The 21,868-nt window shown below is 39.5% G+C and overlaps 1 protein-coding gene across 8 annotated transcripts in view; it reads right to left on the bottom strand.

Annotated features, from left to right (window-relative positions):
* Positions 1-21,868, bottom strand: part of PLCB4 (phospholipase C beta 4) — a 223,036-nt gene that overhangs the window by 143,159 nt on the left and 58,009 nt on the right. The window contains exon 1 of one of the 8 annotated variants that reach the window (XM_062571534.1): positions 12,340-12,359. The exons of the other annotated variants lie outside the window; for them this stretch is intronic. The gene's annotated coding sequence lies outside the window, so the exon portion shown is untranslated. Of the gene's footprint in view, positions 1-12,339; positions 12,360-21,868 lie in introns of those variants that run through there. 8 annotated transcript variants of the gene reach the window in all.

Below are 21,868 nucleotides of genomic sequence, written 5' to 3'. Positions count from 1 at the left end.
ATAATTTATAAATCACCTTGCTGAAATCTGTTGATTCTACTATGCATGCCAGTACTCAACCACATAACTTACCAGTGGAGAGCACAGAACTATTCTTGGGCCCTTCAGACTACTGACATTCATGCTAATCATTGCTATTTAATAGTAACGTATAGCTTGATGTAGCATTGGTTAAGCCTTTGTAATTTAAAGCATGTTACATGTTATCTTTTTCCAACTCAGCACAGTACACAGGTAGGAACTGCATTAACAATCTAGTTCAACACACAAAGGAAGAAAGCCACCGACACACGTTGCTCATGACCGCAACGCCGCTCACAGCACAAAGGCTGAACAGACAGAGGAAACCAGACAGGACAGAAGCGATCCCCAACTCAGCCAGAGCCCAGATCACCATCCCAGCCACTGACCAGCACAGACCAGACCAGGTCCCTTTTCACCCACAGCCATGTCAGGGACAATAGATTTACATAAACCCTTGCTTCTGCTTGCCTACCTCTGATCACTAACATAAAACTAAAGCCACAAAGAAATCTGCAATGAGCAAATGCAGAGCTGCCTGCTGAGACGTCCTGCTTCCCTCTGCAGAGCCTCCGCGACTCTCTCTGCACTCAATGAGCCTCACGCCTGAAGCCTTGGTCAATACATGGACAATAATAAAGAGGTTAGAGACACAGCTGACATCTTAATCAAAAGTGAATGGCAGTGCTAGCACATGACCAGGACCAGTAACCCAAAAGAGAGTAGAAAAATAGCACACATTTCCTACTTGTTTCCAAAAACTCAACTATTCAATCATTTTAAAGAAGAACACAGAAAAATATAAAGGAACACTGCTTAAGTTTAGTAACTGCCAAAGCTAACAATACCAGCTTTTCTGGTCCCTAGTGTAACTAGTCAGCTGTACAGTATGCAAAAAATTGAAGTACTTTACTGATGCTAAAGCAAAAAAAAAATTTGTGACTGGAAGTCCTGCAATAGAATTCCAGGCAGAACAGTAATTTCTGTCATAACAGAAGGGCTAACAGACCATTTGGAAGCTTAATAAGAAAGCCAGCATTTGTAACAACACTGCTGGATGGGGCTGGGGGAAGGAGAGAGGGGGGAAGACAATGTTACTTTCTTTTCTTGAAGAATATTGGCCCTGATGGTTTTTATGACAGCAAAGTACTTCTGGCCAGAACAAGTTGATAAAGACATATGGTCAAATCTGCCCAACTGTGGCACCTAGTAAAAAACCACATACTCAGGGAAATTCATAAAACCCTTGTGGCCAGCAAGTGGGAACAGCGAGGGTTTTGTCCATCAAAGTTTAACTATTTGTATTAGGTAGATGTGGTCTTCCTCTGAAGACCTTTACAAACATATACAGTAATTACACAAGGAGCACAGAAATTACACAGGGTACTTACTCTAGGGAGACTGCTTCAACGGGTATCAAAAAAGCAGGTGCAATCTAAGCTGACCACTATGATTTCCCATAACAGGTTCCTACCATCTTTTGCACAAATCTGAGTAAACTAGTAGCTTCCTACTGTGCCACTCACATTGTTGCACTTGTGCGGCTGTTTGTGAGACACTGAAATGATGTAAGTAAAGAGAACCCTAAACCCTAACCTCTTCCTTTTATTCTAAACTCAGCTCACTGGTTTGAGTTAAAGTTTGGACTGACAAACAGATGCATCAGCACAGCTAATGGAATAGGGGAACAGCATATTACAATAGGATAAGAAGAAAAAGCAATTTAAGCAGGAGAGGGAATCCCCTTAAAAAAGCTTTGCACCCAAGTCAGTTCAACATGGACCTGCACCCTCACATTCCTCATCAGGCAGGCCAGAGGCACTAGTCTTTTTCTTCAATATTATCTTATGTGTGCTTTATTTGCAGCATGCTATCAGCAGTTGGCATTTCACAAAATGCTAGAGCTAGGGATTAACGTTTTTAAGGATTTAAAGCCTTTACAACAGTAAGGAGCATTGACTTCTGCAGAGGGTTGTAACAGGAGTAGTAAAACATCATGCCCAAATACATGCTGGGAAGAAAGGCGGTATGCAGAATGATGAGATTTTAAGAACAGGCATCCAGTAATGTGTTACAGCTAGAGAAATATATGGAAAATGGAGGACAAACTCTTTAAGTCTGCTGGACTTTGCAATTGCTGTTTCTCTCGGATCAGACACATTTCTGTTAGTTCTGGTGTATATATGTATCATGATCAATGACTCATCTACTGTTAAATCTCTAGCACGAAATCCTGGATTCACAAATGCCAGTAGGGAAACCCCAACTGACATAAATAAGCTATAGCAGAGGCTTCCAAACTGAGGTATGCAAATTACTTTTAAACGATATACAGAAATGGCTCTTCCTGAATGGAGCTATGTGCTTTTACCTAGGTCTCCTTGTAAGGAGACTTTTTAGGACTTTTTAGGGGAAGCCTCGGGGGTATCTGCCTCTATATAGCCTTCTCACCAGATCCTTACACTCTGCTTTTGGCATCCCTTCCATTCCTCTTTGCAAAGACTCAAGTTTAAATCTAAACACACTACTCCTTCTCTTTCCTGCAGCAATATGCTAGATCATTATCTAGCTAGATCATTGTCTAGTTATTTTCATCGTTCACTTCAGAATGATCAAAATGTAAAATGCAGAAAATCTCCAAAACCACAAGGCCATTTTAAGAAAAACATCAACACACACATGTATACATAGAAACAGCAAAGGTTTGCAAAACTGTCCAACAGAAACCCACAGCTGCCACAAAGTGAACCAGAAGCTCCTATAAGGCAAGACGCAACTGAAATACAGAGGAAAAGCCAACAAAATATTTTCATCGTGGCAGCAGCTGCTTCATTCAGTTTTATGAAACCCAGCATTTGTTACTGGAGATGGCACCGATTCCTTCGGCTGGTCACCACAGAAGAAAGCACCCGGCCCTGCCATGGCCTGGCTGTCCCTGCTAAGATCCAGCACAGCAACAGGAGCAAAACTGCCACCGCGCTGCAACCACAAGAAACGATCGTGCCTTGGGTACCGCGCGTCTTTTTCATAGGCAAAGCTGGCGGTTTAAGGAAACCAGGACTGCACGCTCCCTTCTCCACTTTCGGTAGCGTGCCAGGAGCATGGCAGTACTTTCCGGCCCCGCTCCCACCCTTCCCAGGCTCCCCAAGGCGCAGCAGGATTCAAGGGCCCTCCCTCCCCAAGCGCCAGGCAGAGGGAAGTGGCCAGGCAGCAAAACAATGGCCCTAAATATTTTGTGCCCAACCTTAGAAACTGCACATATGAAATAGAAATTAAGTACCAAACCCCAGCTAGCCCACAGCCAGGAAAAACACCATTTCTTTCTTTATTTATACTTGCTGGAGATCTAGGTGTTCCGGGTAGCAGAGTTTTGTGAAGGACTGCAAAGGAAACCATTAAGCAGAAATTCCATGTGACTATTCCCCCAAATTTTACTTTATGCGCTAAATGCTTAGGCCTGAAGACAGAAAAAAAAAAAAATGGCCCAAGCCTGAGCACAGAATGAATGGAGCTTTTATGGAGTTTCTCAGATAGTGGCAGTTTGACAGTATAAAAGGGTTGTGACAATACAATAAAGTCATAGCAAACTAATATTGCCTCAAAAAAATAAGCAGTATAATTTACATTTAGTCTTTTTTCTATTTCCATTTTCTTCATAATTCAAAATAAAACAGATTTTCTTCTACATATTACTTTCACTGCTGATATGAATGAAAGAAAGAATACGCTGACTTTTATCATAACTTGCTTGGAGCATAATGAGATTTTGGAGAGCAGTAAGTGTCCATTCTCAGTTTTTGGTGACGGAAACTGAGAATTTACCATGACTTCTGTAAGTGCTACTTAATGTTACTTTATTTTATTATTTTGCTAAGGAAATAAAGCAAGATTATTTTATTGCCAAAGGAGTAACTATTCATATTTTTCCAATGGAATTCTGTCTTCAATATTTCTTCAATGTTTGGTCTTAGTTTGTCTTTCAGCAACTAAATTAAAAGACTGTGTTAATTCCCCACTTATTATTTACATTGGCCAGGTATATTTTTGACTAGAAATATCTCAATGATTTTATTTTTAATTCTTCACTTTCAGGTTCACTTTCTTATTTATATAATGCTATTTATTCATTTGCAGATACAAGCTGTAGATTTTGGTGACAGAAGTCACATTTAAAAAATCAGGTTAATACTTCTAACATCTGAATAGAAACTCCTTCTGGAACACTGCCTTTCTCTTTTCCATTAGATCTACACAAACACATTTTACATCTCTTACAGATTCCTTCAGCACAGGACAACAACTTTGCAACTCATTCAGCAGGACCTTGATCATTTGGAGCTCAAATGAGCTTAAAGATAGCTCTTACCAGCTGTAGCACCTTTCCTAATTAGAAGCCTGGATAAGACTTGGTTTCCTAGGGCAAATGACAGATGTCAACCATGACAACACCATCTAAGATCAAATATCTGGAATATCATGCTGTGGAGTTACCTGCCAGTAAGCTGTAATACAAAAAGTCTCGAGTGAGTTAAATTATTCAGTAAATGCTCATAAAGTTTACAGAAACTGTCTCTAAAATAAGATTTTAGATTTTCACTGTCTGCTACATTACCTTTGAGGCAACGATACTCTTCTCTAGAGTAGAGTATCTCTACTTTACTATTTAATAACAAAATTTATCACCACCTTATTTTCTTCTTCCTCTAGTTCTTCACTTTTACCTGAAATGGATTCAGTTCTGGAATGTTATGTGCACTACAGTTTTAATCCAATACACCACCTAGGCGTGTACTTAGCTTACACATATGTAGGGCCACTGATTTCAACTATGTAACTTATACTCAGTCTTAAATCTACAGTAATTATATGTTTAGCAGCATTTCAACCAGAAGCACAGGCAAGCTATCATTTTAAGCAGGAGCAGCCAGATGGAGCTTATAAAACCCTTACTCTACTGGAATCAATGACTGTTCATTGGAGACGCAGCTGGGGCACAGACGTAGCTTGGAGAATCGGTCCATGGTGGTCACTCAGGGACGCCAAATTTTCTCCCAAGGCTTAGAGGCTGCCCAAGCAGTCTTGCTCCCCAAAAGACCACTCCCTGGCTGCTACTCTGACATATATTACAGGCCACCTCTGGAAAAAAATAGCACAAGGAAATACAGGATGATTCCTCTAAAAGTCTCTCACCAAATCTGACCAGCTGTAAAAAAGTTCATTAATTCCTAAACCTTGGCTAGGGATTGGGAAAAATCCCCTTGCAGCCCTCATAATGTTGCTGAGTCTCAACCTGGCAGATTTGTCGAGAAGAGCAAGATGATGACAAGCCCTTACTACTGCAACAAAACATTAATTTCTTAAGAAAATTCCAGAAGATTCCAACAAATACGGCTGCTCAGGAGGTCTGGGTATTCATGTCATAAGATGTATTCACATGAATGACATGCCATCGGCCTAAAAAAAACTCCACTGCTGTGGTACACAGCAGTATTTCTTCTTCCACTGAAGTCATCTGAAGTTTACTATTGGCCCAATGACTGATTGGACATCAGTCCCATAAGATGATTATTCACATTCATGCACGTGTAGGCACATAATGCTGTCCTATTTATATTTTCATTCCAAACCAGCTAGTGTCAGATTCATCTTTCACAAAGCAGCAGTCATGGATCTCTGGCTAAACTTTGTGCCATGTTTCCTATTTAAAAAAGCATTCCCTTTGGAAGTTATGCATGATAAAAAAAAGCTTTGAATATTTTAACATGTAATTGGAATGGTAACTGTTTCTGTACCGGAAGTTCTCATCTGAAAGAGTTCATGAACACAGACAAAAATACATAATCTCACTATATTCAAATAATCCTGCTTAGAACAGAGAAAAATTATATGAAGATTCTAAATATATGGCAGGAGCAAAAGAAGTTCCATTCTTAAGTTTAACATTAAGGTAAGCATTTTCAATATCAAAGTAATAATGAAATGTTGACGACATTTTCAGTGTATTGTCTTAAGAGTATCACATGAGTGCATGCTTGAACAACTTAAAATACTAAAGAAAAAGAACAAGTATAATATATAATGGAAACATGCAAATTTGTTAAGAGCCCAAATGGAATGTATGATGTAAACAATCAAAAATTGCATTTATTTAAATAGGAGATTTTTGTCTAAACAACGACTTCATGAAGAACTGTGTTCCAGCAATTAAACATTCTAACTAATTTCAATCTTTGAATTAAATCTTATTCAAATTTTATGCTAGCCCTATTACATTTTATAATGGTTACCAGCAAAAAGTCAAAAAAAGCCTCATGGATAGTTGCTATTTACTATTGCTTTCTATAAAAATTTATATATAAGTAAATATCACAAAGACATTACTACAGGAGGATGAAAGAGCATCCAGCATCATAAAAAAACTGAGAGTAGACCATCACACACCTTTCTAAAAGACATTCTATAGAAACAGGTTGGTACTAAGTATTCTGTGCTGAAATTACAAGAGCACGCTAAGACACAACTTTATGAGAACCTTAAACACAATTATTTCATTCAGTACTTCTGAAAAGACTACTTAGAAGTTATATGGAACTTACACAAAGGCCTTGATCTTTTAATCTTACATACAATTAAGCCTGTCAGCTATCTCTCTTCATTGGGGCTTGCCATGGGTAAAAAAAAGTTCAATTATTTCAAAGAAAGAGAACAAAACCATCAGTCAATCTGTTCTACAGCAAAACTGGATAAAAGAAAGATCTAAAAATGAGGAGCATTCAGGAGAGCTGCTGGATAAAACGAGATTCCAAATTTTTTGCAGTGCTCCAGAAAAATCAAAGAGGAAGCAAAAACATGAGTGATACAAACACCAGAAGAGTAGATCATCCAGAGGAACAAATGCAAAACCTAACGGTCAGATTTCTCTTTACAAAGTATGTGCATATTTAGACATATAAATATTAAAAAAATGTATAAAGTAAATTTGCTACTGTTTTAGTGAGACAAGCTTTCCAGATGAACTTAAAAAAAAGCCTGACACTAACAAGGAGCTTGCATTTTCCCTTTACTTATAACATATAAGCAATAGTCTGAACAGTCATTGTATATTCTCCCTCTAACCTAACTCTCCTAAAAGCTAAAAGAAAACTCTTTCCAAAAGAAAGATGCTTTTCTTCAGGCATTCCTAGAATTCCTCATGATCACTACTGAACAGAGAGGCTATTCATTGCGATCCTGTTACTTACTCCCACGTATTGAAGTCCAAAGCATGCCTCAGAGCAGGCAGGTGGTATGCAAGTGATTTCATCTGGACTGCATTTGGCCCTTGCAGACCTAATTACAAAGCTGTTTGGAATGAACTTAGGGAAAATGCATGAAACAAACCACAAAGTAACCGAGCTGTAAATTAAGAGGATCAGAAGCGAAGATGCATCAGCTCGCTTTTTAAAGGCAATTAACTAACTATCTCATCCTTTTACAAAGAGAAATTTATTTTTCCTTTCCAGATACCTTATGTGAGCTCTAATATTTGCCATTACATGAGGAGTACAGGACAAACTAGGGAAGTCATATTTGTTACTGCTTAAAAATGTTCTATAATGAGAGCTGTAAAACTACAACTGAGCCGCAGATCTACAACAAAACTTTTTTTAGAATTATTTTGTGGGCTTTTGCTGGCCATGGTAGAACTTGCCAGCGTAAGAACAGCTTTCACTGCTTTTTTATATTCTCCTTTCCCCTAGACTCCACAAGACTCCAAAATAGTAGGAAATTGCAATCTGCGCTTTTTTCAGGCTACAACTTCTTCCAAGGATCCCATTTTTCTGAGAAGTTTAGTTATGAATCAGACAGTGAGTGTGATTTTGAAATCAATGCGAGTTCTGTCACTGACTTAATTGAAACCAGGATTTCATCCAAAGAATGCAATCATATGCTATTTGACATTATCTATAGTGTAAACGGTGATGTGAAATATAGTTTGACTGTTAAAGAACCAAAAAATTGTCTAGCAGCTTCCTGGTTCATTGTCTTTCCGAAATTTGCCTGCTCTAAACTCAGATTCTACAGAAGAATCTTTTTATTAAAAAATGAAAATAAAAGTGCGTAAAAAGACAACGAATTTTCTCCACGCAAAAAAAAGCAACGTTGCAAAGTATACATTTTCATCAATACTGTAGCTAATTAGTTTAAAGTTATCAAAATAATTGATTTGATAAAGACTAAATACAGCAGTGACAGAAAACTATACAAAGAATGGAAAAAATCTTGACACTTTAAATAGAGGACTTCTTGGCTTAAAACAAATTGATCACAGGCAAAGAGGCAGTCAGCATGACTTTTCTAGCCAACCACATTAAATGAGTCTTTGATCTCACCAGCAAAGTGTTTTAAAATAGCCAAAGAGCCGAAAAAAATTACCTGCAGAGTAGAATAAAGCTATTATTGATACACAGAGTTTGTTGGAAGGAAATGGGGCATGACAACCACTGTACGCAGAACAGAGGTGATTACGCTTTTCAGGTGACCAGGTCCCTCATCAAATGCCATGCCACAGAAATGCCCGAGTAATTTCAGCTGGCCTGCAGAGATACAAGAAATTACATCACATTTCTACCATCTAAAAAGGGGCTCAAGATTCAAGCCATGGAACTTTAGATACTGAAGGAGTACATGGCCAAACTGTGTTAATCAGCCAGGCTCCTTCCATGGTAAACGAAGGCAGAGTGGTATCTGCAAGAGCTGACTTAGATGTAAAGAAAAAGTGGAATAAATAAGTCACCTTTGGGAAATGCCTCTCTTCCAACTGCCTATGGAGGAAGACTGCGTGACTAGCTCAGACAAGATACACTATTTCCAGTTAAAGCAGCTAAAGCTCCTTGGGATGAATCTCAGTCTAAAGGGCTGGGCCCCGAAGGGTGAGGACTCACAGGCACCGGCGGCCAGGCACGGTGCCCCTCTGTCGCTGCTCGGACACGAAGGCCCCACTTTCCCCAGCGCCCGGAGGACAGCGCTGCGTGGGACAGCACTGTGCTCCCACTGCACCGGCACAGGCACAGCCGCTGTGTTACTTGCACAGATGATTTGGTTTTTTCTTGTCTCACCTTCTGACCAGAATTTGCTTAGAAGACAACAGGTTTCCATAAAACCTCTCCAAAGCCTACAGCTCCCAAAAGATAGAGACGTACTGTCCTTGGGCGCTACGAACAGGCAGGATTTTCGGACAAGCAAGTGTGTAAGATGGAGAGTTCCCTACCAAAACTAAGCTGGTTTAACGGGCATTGGGTGCGTGAGCCCTCACTGCGGTGCCTGCGCACAGGCACTGTGGCCGGCAGCTCGACCTGGCTGTGCATGGGCTGTGCCCAGAGCAAGGTGTGAACTTCGGCCACGCTGAGCACCCCCTGCCACGCAGCTGGAGCTGCCTCGTCTGCAGAGCCAGCTGACTCCCGCCGGGCCCCAGACACCTCACACAGGCAGTTAGATCACCAACATGCTCAGCTTCAGCTGAAAGTTTAAGCCTAGAGTCTGCACCAGTGGTATGGATGTAGCCGAGCTAAATACACAGGCTACGGTGAGATAGCCTTTACTACACCACAGTCCAAAATGGTACTTAAGTTGCTCAGGCAGATAACTCACTGCTATATAAAATTACGGAATCTGTTCCTAGCTACACAAAAGTCCTCCCTGAACTTTGTAGTAGACAGAAAAAGAGTCAATTTTGAAGTGAGGATGCTTTACCGGATATGGCTGCAAACATCACTTCATATTTATCTCAGCATTTTAAGTGAGGGTTCTTGCAGTGTTTAATACCAACTTTTCAACCATTTGAACCATTTTGCTTATTTTCAGAGAATAACATTACTATTATGTAATAAGTCGGATGAAAATAAATAAATAAATATTTCATTACATTTTGCAGGATTTCCAATAGTATCTGGGAAATTTTGTTGCTTTTTTCCCCCATAGGGAATAAGAATTTACAGAAAAAGCCTCCCAGGTCTTTTGACTCTTCAAATTGCTTTTCTACACCAAAACAGGCACATGTCTGTAGCAAAGACAGAAATTAATTTCTCTGCCAAGACATCAGAATCATTTATGTGCAAGTTTGTTATGTACAACAAATATTAAAAAGTATAAGCTTGTTATCTGACATGCAAGACATCTTCATGTAGTGAGTTAGAAAGAATTAAAATTGTGCTTCATATGAATCACTGCACATTAGGCCAGCTTTGCCTTTATTTGTGAATCTACTCATCTTACTGCAGTTTTCTAACACAGATTTCAATAAACTAATAGTTCAGAATTGATTAATCTAACTCAATCTATAGATATTTTACTTCATTTAAAATTTTAAAGAAGGAAAACATCTTGAGCATGGCCCAAGTACAGCTCATCATAATTTAACAATAATGTATCCAGGTAGCCTGTAAGTCAATGAACCTTTGGTTTGCATCAATTTGCAATCCAACACTATGCCCTACCAGCAACGCCGTGCCATCCATTCAGATCAGCTATTTCCCCATGCAATCAACTGTCTCCTGTCTGCCCGTATAAAGCTTTTAGACTTTATGTCACTAAGAGATTGCAGTTCAACACTTGTCCCTAATTGGAAAGGCACCGATTTTAGAAAGGTACTGTTCACATAAAATTGGATGCATTTCAAACAATGCAACAGTCTATTCAGTACACCTTCAATCCCTCAGACTGTCGGTCTATTTTTATGATTTTATAGTAATATTTTTTTTGTATGTTATTGTGTACATGAAAGATAACTTCAATGCCTACCATTACCATACACAACCTCCAGTTAAAAGTCAAAAGAATGAACAAATAACCTGGGAAGTGCCCAAGTGTGTAAATTCATAGAGTAGAACTGCTCATGCAAATAAAATAAGTATTTACTAGCTCTAATTAATTGAATGCATAAAGGAAACATTAAAATAACATTAACTGCTGTCAAGGTAAAAACACACCACATTTTACTGGGCATCTTTTTTCCTCTGCTTTCTTTCACTTACAGTATACTACAGTAACAGCAGGCAAAATATGCTTGAGAAAGACTTAATATTATTCTGAAGGATGCATAGAAGGGTCTGATGAAGAAAAGTGTTAGAGAAAGGCTGTCTAAAATTTACAATGCGTAATTTAAGAAGTCAGTATTCCCTCGTTCTTCCTATTATTTAAACATTATAACCTAACCTGCACTGGGAGATTGATTTATCTTAGCTTTATCAGTTTTGCATGTTTAAAACACATCTACAAAGCAGGGTAGATGAAACTGTAGCTGTGGAAAGATAACATTATATCCTTTCAGATATTACACAAAGTGGTAAGTCAACTTTTATCAAGATGACTGATTCTACCCTTGGGCTTGTGCTAGTTTAATTACATTGGCCAATATAAAGAGAAATAAAAACAAAAACATTAAAATATTAATTGGCAAAATCATAATCAGCAAAATTTAAATTATGTGAAACAAATTGTATCAATCAAAATACATCAGAAACTAAATTGGAAATTTTTTTTATCCAAGTCATAATTGCACAAAGCAATCATACAAACCTATTAGTAATACTTCACTTTTTTCTACATATGCAAGTAAAGCATAAAGGAAACTGGTTTTTTTACCCCAATGTTATTCTCAGTCGAATCATCCCTTCATACATTAACTTCCCCACGAAAAACAACCACCACAAGAACAAGCCTAAAAACGTTTTGGTGTTAAACCTGTCAATCGTTAACACGGGGCGCAGCTGGCGCTGCTGGCGGAGGTGGGATTCCTGCTCACGCACGGACGCTCGCCAGCCTGCAGCCCACCCCCCCTGGGTGCTGGCGAATACCCAGCCGTGTGAGGTGGCAGGGCGCTAGCTCTTGGCGTGGGCACCCACGGGCACCGCGGCTTCCCCAGCAGGGCTGACGTCTCTGTCAGCACTGCTGCACCAGCGTGGGCGCCCACCCAAGCAAGGCAGACCGGAGCCACTGCAAAGGCAGCTCCCCCCGCGGCACTCTGGCCGCTGGCCGCGGGGCAGATGTAGCATGAGCGCAGCAAAAGCGTGGCTGGGATCACGCCGGCAGCGCTATTCCGTAAGTCTTTTTCCATGTGAGAAACCAATTCCTTCTCCTAAGGACTGAACTGTCTCACCCTTTACAGCCAGGCACAACAAAACCATTATGTTGGAATGACTTGCTGGGAGCATAGAGGAAAGGAAGGCAGGGGGAGAGAGGAAACGAATTCATCCCTGCCCCCTCAGAGGCATATACTTCCCCCCCACACACACACACAGCTGCAAGGCACAGGCCGACTGATGAGCTCTACCACCTTACCCTCTCAGCCGAGAAACTCTGTCCTTCACCCCATGCCTCTCGCTGCTTTGGCTGAGGCCGACCCCCGGGGAATTCATTATCCCTTATTTCTCCCATCCTGGCACACAGCTCACCGTGCTGTAAACCTGTGAAACGACCTGTTAGCACATGCTGTCCTATCGCTCCAGCCTTCTTCCTTCCGCATCTATCGATTTTTAAACTCGCCTACAGTGCTTTGCCTTTAACAAGGCACAGTTCCTGCATTACAAGCTAAGCAGGGGCTAAAGTCTGCATGCAATTGCTGGATTGAGGACAGAGATCCTGGATTTCAAGTGCTCTGCGATAAAGACTGTGCCTCCAGGGCCTCCGTACAACTCTCCCCGATGATCACAGCACAACGCAAATAAATACCCGCATCTGCATCATCACAGTATCGTGCCCACCAGATTCACAGTCCTCATTGCCTGCTGCCATCTAACCTCAAAATACATTATCCAGTGCTGCCTCTGCAGTTATTTCCCATTTTGCTGATAAAAGAAATGCCAAGACAGCACTCCCTGCTAATTTTGCCAAAATCATCTTCTAGGAAATAATATAAAAATTCCCTTGTGCTGTACAGCAAATGAAAATAACACACTATAAGGGAACTAAGGGAAAACTAAACTACAGCTGAACAAGACAATAAAAGCATTGTGATGAATGGTTTCAGTGCCCCACCATATACATTATTTTCTGGTAGAGATTAAAAGAAAAGGCAAGACAAAAAGAATGATAACATTGATTCTGTTTGACATTATTTCTTACCAGGCAGCAAACTACTGTGAAAGAGTGCCTGGTGACAGATTTCACATTCAAACACCTAAATACAAAACAGCCCCAATTTTAAAGAAATCGGCAGATCAACCAGATCATTAACTGCAATTCTATTACACTTTCCCTGCATATATTTGCAAATCAGATCCAACCAGATACATTTTATAAGCAATATTTTAATGGGATAAATGCCAGAATCTAAATTAATAAACAGAGTCATAAAATGTTAGCCCCATGTATAAAAATGCCTATGCCCATCTGGAGCAGGAGTGCGCCCTTGGGTTAATATTTAAAGTCAATACACATAGCAACTAAGAGCTTGCTCACATCCTCTCACATGAACACACAGTTCTCATTAGCGTGTCTTTCTGTTTCTCTGGAGGAAGGACCAGAAGAAGGGCTTCACACGCTCCTGCAGGCTAAATATCCAAAGGAAGCACAGTAGGAACCACATGGATCTTGGGTGCAGTGTATGGCCGCATATCCCTTTTCCAGCTACACAAGTTGGGGAAGCATCTGGCCTGTGACCATTCAGCAGTATCCTTCGTACTCCTTTAATGCCCACTACTAGTGTTGCTCTCTTTTTGCCTGAATTCTTCTAATCCGATTTTTTTTTTCAATACCTGCCACATACTGGCAATAACCTCTTGGTACAATGCAAGTCAGCCACAGTTTTCCTCCAGTACAGGCTGTGAAACCCTCTTGATTCAAATTTAGGTCTGGTCACTCCCATGTTTACCATATAAATGGAGCAAGCAAAATGGCCTTAAAAGTTATCTGCAGTCCAGATAACTGCAGATATCTCTTCCTGTAATAGCAATTGTATGTGTCCAATACAGATAAAGAAAACACACACATAAAGGCAGCCAAGTCAATTAATTTTAACTGCTTTCTTTTTCCTTTGGAAAGCAGAAAGGAATTTCAAAATAGTCATGTGTTTGTAGGAGAAAAGGGAAAGTATCTGCAGACAGAGTCTAATCAATTTTTCCCTTATGTGGATATAGCCTAGAGCAATGCACATACTCCCAAACCTCCAGATCCCTAACACAATAAGGCTTGTGAGTTGATATGCAGAGAAGACTATCCCAGTACCACTCCTCCCTCAAAAGAAAGAAAAAATTGTTTTACCTACCTAAAAATAGGGTCCTACACATGATATTTTTTTAAGGATGGAATGGAACTAAAAGCTTCCAAAAAACACTCAGTTTTATATTTATACAAATCTATTAATTCTGTAAAGCTCTGCCGATAAGCTCATGTTAATTATAATGCTTTCTGCGTTTGCCTTTCATTTGAGATTCTGGAAGTACTTGGAAAAATCTTAATTAGGTCTCAAAACACTCCTGTGAAGGAAGTATATTCTCTTTGCACAGAAGAGAAAGACAAGGTGCAGACAGCTCCTGTGATTTGCCAAAGGTCACCAAAAGGCTCTAGCCCTAAACAGCACTCGGCAGACCCGCACGGGAGCGGCGCTGAGCTCTCCAGCCCCCTCCTCTCCAGTCGCATCCCAGAGCCATCACACAGCATATTTCTGTCCCTCACATAAATATACATCTACTCTCCTCTTTGATTTTCAGCCACAGGCTGAACTGGAGTCCAAGTTTTTCCAAATTTTATGGAAAGTTAGCTTTCGGTTTGGGAAAGCCACGTGAATTTCTCTCCTTTCATCTGAACTGGTCTACACAGGCACAACTGTTTATTCAAGCTAAAGCGAAACCTGGCTGGTATAATTAAATGTTGTGCCTGGAAGGTCAGAACATCTTATAGCATCAAAGATTTAAAATCTCATTTTCATTCCTGATTACTTAAACCACTACCATAAAACTACAGTGGATAAAATCTCATCTGAAGCAGATTACATCTCTCCTGATGTAATGGAAGTGTAGCAAACAATCAATTTACATTTTTCTGTGGATATTAACCTCTACTGCAGCTTCCAGTTCCACAACGGAGCAGACTATTTGCCAGCTTCCTCTAACTTAAATCAAAAACTTTGATTTCTGGCTGCCAATCGTCTGCTTGAACAGATCATATTCATAAATGTTAAAACATGCTTTCATTTGTTTAAAATCAAGTGAGTAATTCAATTTGGCAGGAATTAGGATAGCTGTATTACAAAAGTGAGGTGAGGTAAAAGGATGACAAATGTACAAAAGAAAAGCTCCATTTTGTGAAGAACAGAAGTGATAAGGCCAAAGACGAACAATTATTTTAATCATTACCTAAAATATTATTCGTACCTGTATCTGGGTGTCGAGCAGGACATTTCATGCATACATGCTTTGTACCCATAGTTGGAATCAAATCCTTCCAAGACACCTCCAGAAGCCCCAGTTTTCAAGGGCAATAAGGCATGCACACAGCGCACAACTTTCCTGGTTACCAAATACTTTCAGAAAGCTGATTCTGAGGTGTAAGCGTACAGCTCTCCTGAAAAGTTGCACATTTACCACGAAACCAAGTAAGAACTCAGCTATTGGAACGAGTGTGCCAAATTCACATGGTCAGTGCATATTTGACCAGATTTGAACCTTACTTAAAACAAAGCAAATCCTGAGTAACTCATACTGATCAGTGAAGTAAAACTCAGGAAGCCAAGTTAGTATCCATTCACTGGGCTTGGAAAAGTTTTATTTTTGAATACGGAATAGACTAGGAAGAAACAATTCCCCTTCCTTTCATGTTTAGTCACAGTTTAGGCTATTTCCCACCATTCCCTGAAAATACTAGATGCATTTTCACTCATATTAGAAAGCATTCTGCTGGCTCACACATTGTTCCTTAATTTGAAACTCTTATCTTTGGAATTGTCATTTACCATTCAAACAGTCCTTGGTGACATGCAGAGTCTAAAGAGTTGTCATAAACAAAATGACATGCAGTTTTTTAAGTGTGAATAAAGCAATAAAAGCTTTCAGGAAAGAACAGCCTTGCAAACCCTAATTGAAAGTTGAAACTGGGCCTACTTATCACTATAAAAAAAAATGTTATTAATATTAAATTTAACAACTTGAATATAGGCAGCCCACCATGATGTGGCTCCACCATTAAAAGGTTTGAAGTAGCCCAGGTGGAGAGTGCCATCACCACAGCAGTAGACTGGAGATGGAAGTTCTCCTCACAGAGCTCATATTGATGAAACCTTTATGGGCACGGCTGGAAAAGCAAAAGCCTGACCCTAAACTGTAGCATATAAAAATGTAGTGACCTCAGTATTTTCACAAAGCAATAAGGGAAAAAAACAAAAAACAAATAAACAAATATAAAACCCCACTATTTGCAACCCCTCTCCTACTGAAGAATAGCAGGAGAAGAAAAGGCTGTTGCCAACCTGAAAAATGATACGCATTCCAAGAAGGTACACTTTCCTTGAAAAGAAAGAAGTTTCAATTTACTGCCCTGCTTACACATAGGCCCACTTTGAAAAATCTCAGTAATACTAATATATATGCACGTTCCTCTCCCACCCAAAAAAGAAAAAAAAAAAAAAGGGGGGCAAAATCTAGTTTCATACCCCCGAGGCAGCAGGACAGCTCTCATGAGAATATATGGACTCACAATCCCAAACGAATCGGTTGATACTTGGAAAACATACCAGAACACACCAGTTTCCCAAACTGACTTGCATAACCAGCCAGAGCCAGTTGTTTACAGTTACCCAGAGCACAAGGAGCTGAAGTTAGGCTGTGTTAATTTTATATGTTGTTTTTTAATTAAATCTTTCTGGCTACTCAGGACCCATTTTTCCCTTTAAAATATGAATCTTTACTGGATGTCTGCAAATAGAACATGGATTTATTTCCATATAAAGAGATCTAAATATACTACCCTTTATTAATGGAGAAAAAACAGAAAATCTCATGTTAACCAAGGACCTATCTAATCTTCCACAGACTTTACATAGATGTCCAGTGAAATCATTAATACAGCTTACACTGCTATGAATCAGTCTCTTTGCACAAGATACACGCAACGGACAGTGACAGTTCTGTCCAGCTCTCCATGGCTAAAGAAATACTTACTAAACCAAATGAAAAAGAGGAATATCAGGCTGGAAAACCTTTTGCTTTTCTGCAAGGCAAATTCCTGGTTTTACTAAACTAGATGGGAATTTTGTCACCAATTTTAACAGAGGCTGAAAACACATGTAAATCTGAAGAGTCGCAGGGAAAGTGGCAGAATTCCCCACTGCGCCTACCTGAAGCGCAAACACACATTTTTGCTGAACAAGGTGTCAGTAGCAGTGTGAACAGCACTGCTTCCAGAGCAGCCTCCCCTCTCGCTTTCTAACCATGAAAGAGTACAGGGGAAAAGGGAAACAGCAGACTGCTAAAACAGACCCTGAGATAAGTGAACAATTTTTTAATTAAAAAAAACAAAAAAACAAACAAAAAAAAAAACACACAGAGGATTTCAAGCACTTTCTGGTTTCTCTTAGGTCAGAATTATTGCAGTAACAGGGTCTTCCCTCAGCTATTCATAGCTAATCCAAGCTGTAAATTGGGGGTTGCAGACGTATCTCAATAGATAGAGGGTTATGCCTCGTCTTGGCCGTGTTAGGTAGAAAATCCAGTGGTTGGGGTGTGCTCAAGTTGGTAACTCGGATGTTGCCAAAGGAACAACAATTTATAATACATAGATCACACAAGAGGCATCATGCATTAAGCTGTAGTGTAACGATACTGAAAAGATAAAATCTGTGAAATTTTAGAAACAATGAATGCCTTGAATATGTAATACCTGTTCATTATGCGTATATTATACAATGCATACACACCATTGTCAGTGAAAAAAATTCTATTTCTTTGGATATATAAAAATATTCATTATTTGATCTACTCATTTTGTTTAACAGAAATTATGCATTTTAGCAATAGTACAAAAATCTGAAGAAATCAGTAGCTTGAAGTCCCTTATAAAGTAAAACAACAAATAATTCTAAAGCAGATAAAAGACTATTTATACATTTTCAAAATACATTCTTTTTAAGCTAAAACCTAGAACCTAGAAAGCTTTGCAGATGCTGTTTTTAAAAAATATTCCATTCAATAAAAGAAGGAAGGCTTGTTTCATTTCCAGACATCACCTGTTAATAGCTTGAAAACTAAATCGCTATTGCAGAATTCTGGTGACTACACCACTCAATTGTTAAAATGACTGCATGACTCAAAAAATTTGAGTGTCCTTATTGAGAGCTGTTAGATAATAAATGTTTCTAAAAATCTAGGAATTTTTTAAGCAAGAGCTGATCTTTTCTCAAAGTCTTAACAGTTGTTTATGAGGGAATAGTTGGTTTCGAGAGCTTTTGAAAAATCTGGTGTCTCGACTTTCAAAGCCCATATAAGAATTAACTTATGATTCTGAAGACAGTCATTGTAGCAGGGAGGCAGCAAGAATAACGCTTAGTTTTAGTCATCATATACTACCTTAAAAGCACAACTGATTTTAAAAAGCAACTAAGCTATTTACCAGATAAGGGTCAGCCAAGTAAAAGCCAAAGAGTCCCAGAGGTGTAAGTTTTGGTGTGGGGAACCAAGGCAAGCAGCTGCCTTTTACAGAGCGTGAATTGCATGTGTAATGCCACACAGACTCCTATTGTGTCCTTGGCTATTCACTAGCAGCTTTGGAGGGTGAACTATTCCTCCCCTGTGCCAGGCCAATTTGATAGTCCTCGCATTGATAATTTAAAAAAAATATTTCAGTAGTTTTCCCCCTTCATGAAAACCATACCTACTCACTTTACTCAAAAAAAAAAAAAAAAAAAAAAAAAAAAAAAAAAAAAAAAAAAAGATCAGTTTGAAATCTGATAGTTCTTCAGGTTTATGAAAAGGTTGCTTTTCAAGATTACCAAATTATGCTTCAGTAAAGTACATGGTAGGTGAACATCCTGAAAGTGATATGCTGTTAATAGGGAGTGGAAGCTGCTCCCAACTCTTTCATATGTATTTTATAGGGAATCACACAGAAAGAACTGCTTGCTTCTTGCTAGATCCTGCATATAAACAAAAGTCTAGAGCTGCTGCTGCTATTCCTACAACCTAATGCAAAAGCAAATTGGGCAGCAGCAACCCTGCAAAGCTCTCAGATTTATCTCTGCTTCCAGCTCCATGTGAGCTTGAGATAGGAATTATGCTTTCCAGTCAGGGCTGTGGGAATGTGCATTTGGGGAGTGGGAGAAGTTGAGATTGAGGATATAAGCTCTAAGGCTATATATAGGAATGTGTGTAGTAGGAAGGTGATGGATGCAGACAGCACAGAGGCAAGGGCATACCTTAGGTTGGAGCAGAAGGTCTCACAGTAGGATGGGGAAGATAAAGGGTATGAAGTTACAGAAGCAAGGTGGGAGGACAAAAAGTAGAGAAAGTAGGGAAGACATGACTGGATCCTTATTTCAGAAGTCTGAGGTGCAAAGTTACCTGCAAAGTTGAGGCTGCTAGTGACATTAATAGTAGTTCTTGAACAAGCTACATCTAGGAACTCGTAATGTGAGGTTATAAATAAGCATCACAACAAATACAGCTTCTGCTAGCTTTTCCCTGAACTCTTCTGTTTCTAGCTGAGGTACTCACTACATCCAGCCAAAATTCTGCAAATACAGATCAGTTCATGGCAGTAGAGAGCACTCACCTTTGAGAAAGGATGCAGCATCTAGCTTCCAAAATGAGCAGAGATATGTGACAAGTCATTAGAACCATCTGGATCTCCAGGCAGCCAAGAGGAAAGGCTCCCTATTTCCCACCCCCATTAAATTTTGATCTGTAATAGGAAATGCCTCCTTCTACCTGCTCTGAAACACCCTTCCAGATCTTCTCCCTGCCTTTATTTCGCATGGAGGAGCTAGCAACCTGAGTTACACTTAGCCTCTATGTTTTGCCATCTGTTAAACAGGGGATAACACCATCTCATGGGACTGTTGTGAGGTTTAATTAATTATTGCTTGCAAAGGACAGACTTCCTCAGCTGGAAGACACTATTTTAAGTATTAGTATCATCCATAGTGTAGATCAGTACAACTTATGGCCCTTAGCAGTCAACCCTAGCAAATAAAGCCGGAACATTACGTATGTAAATCCTGTTGTGCCAGTGCATAAAAGTACACAAAAGACTGTACAAATTACTTAAATTAAACAAACTGAATTGTTCTGTAACAAAGGAACCTATTTGTCTTTCCCCTCAGAGGTAAACTCCCATTATTTAAATGCTGCAATAAATCTGGCAGGATATGACAATTCTTGTATTAACCAGTGGACAAACTTCTGAGAGTTTCCAATACTCCTGCCAAAGCCCTTGCCTAAGAAAGAAAGAGAATTGGTAAAGATCTAATGAAGACTCAAAATGTTTCAGGCTCTGAGAGAGAGGGACTAACACATCTTACATAACAGGAAAGCCAGTTCACCAGATAAGGCAAATAGCACAGGTGGTTACATTACAAGTTCCTTTCTTTTTGGGCTCCCTCCCTTCCCCTCCAACAAAAGCTTTTGGTAATACATGGAAGGGAAAAAGGTGGGGCTAGAGCCACAGGCCCTCTAATCAACCTTTGGGAGTATATTCTCACATGAAAACGATGCAGCCCCAGTTTACAATGATTTCACCAAACAAAAGGGCTTTATTCTAAGCTGCTGTAATTACATCATCTCATAATCTCACCTAGATAATTCCTCCAAGCTAAAGTCAATACAGATATTCCAGATATCAAGGTAAATGGTGCCACAAATGACCTCGCCCCCCTTCAAGGTGGGACCACAGCAGGAGCACAGTGGCTCCATCACTCAGCTTGGATAACCAGGGCTCCACTACACCCCTGCAGCACACACTTCTTCAGCTCATTTCTCTCTCACACATCTTAAAAGTCTGAATGTCTAAAGCATTGCTTCCCCACAGCTCAAAATGCAGGTTCCGCAGAAGGAATTCTGTTCAAAGCCATTAGAGTACATTTCTCACACTACTCAGGTACTTCTCTACTTGTTTAAACAGACAAGTATGATAAAGCATGGATTAAGAAAATTAATATTCACTCCATCTGCACTGCAGCTAACGTTCTCAATACAGCATGCTCTATTTAATAAACTCTCCCAGTTCTGACAATGTCTCTCAAGTTTCAGCAAACCAAATGAGCATGTTATACTTGAATAAAATCTTATCTTCTTATTAAGTCTTATAATCCAGGAGAAAGTGAAACACTTTCAGTTCAGCTTTTTATCAGAGTAGTCTGCCTTCAACACAAAAATACAACAAAAAATGTTAGCTATGATCAGCAACAAATTATTCCTTTCTATGTGCATTTATAATTACACCTTTTAATAGTCTACTCAAGAACTGGAAGAATCGGCTCACTAGTTATAAGGTGGAAGTATTTTTTGCCTGAATTAACCCAGAAAACTCTTAGAATTTTAAACCATTTGCTTTTGAAGGAAAAAAATGTGCTTATAGATGCTATAACTGTAAAGACAGTATCTCAGACACAACTAAATGCAGTACCCTATCAATCTGCAAACAGCTGCTTTTCCCCTTCAAGTCTCAGGGACAAGAGAATAAAAGACCAGTTGATTGAAAAATTGCTTTTAAGAAATCAAGAAGAATCATCAAAATAGGTAAGGACTCTTTACTGCTTTCACTCTAGCCTTGCATAGGAATATAATAACCAATACATGCAAAGACTAAGCTCCTTGTTGAAAATTAAAACTGTTGAACTCTATTTTGCAGAAGCTGGAGAGAAGATCCTGTCTTGCTACAGGAG

The sequence above is a fragment of the Rhea pennata genome, chromosome 3, assembly GCF_028389875.1.
Source record: "Rhea pennata isolate bPtePen1 chromosome 3, bPtePen1.pri, whole genome shotgun sequence".
Classification (NCBI taxonomy): domain Eukaryota; kingdom Metazoa; phylum Chordata; class Aves; order Rheiformes; family Rheidae; genus Rhea; species Rhea pennata.
The sequence above is the reverse complement of the archived record's forward strand: the minus strand, read 5'-3'. Positions and strand labels throughout refer to the sequence as shown.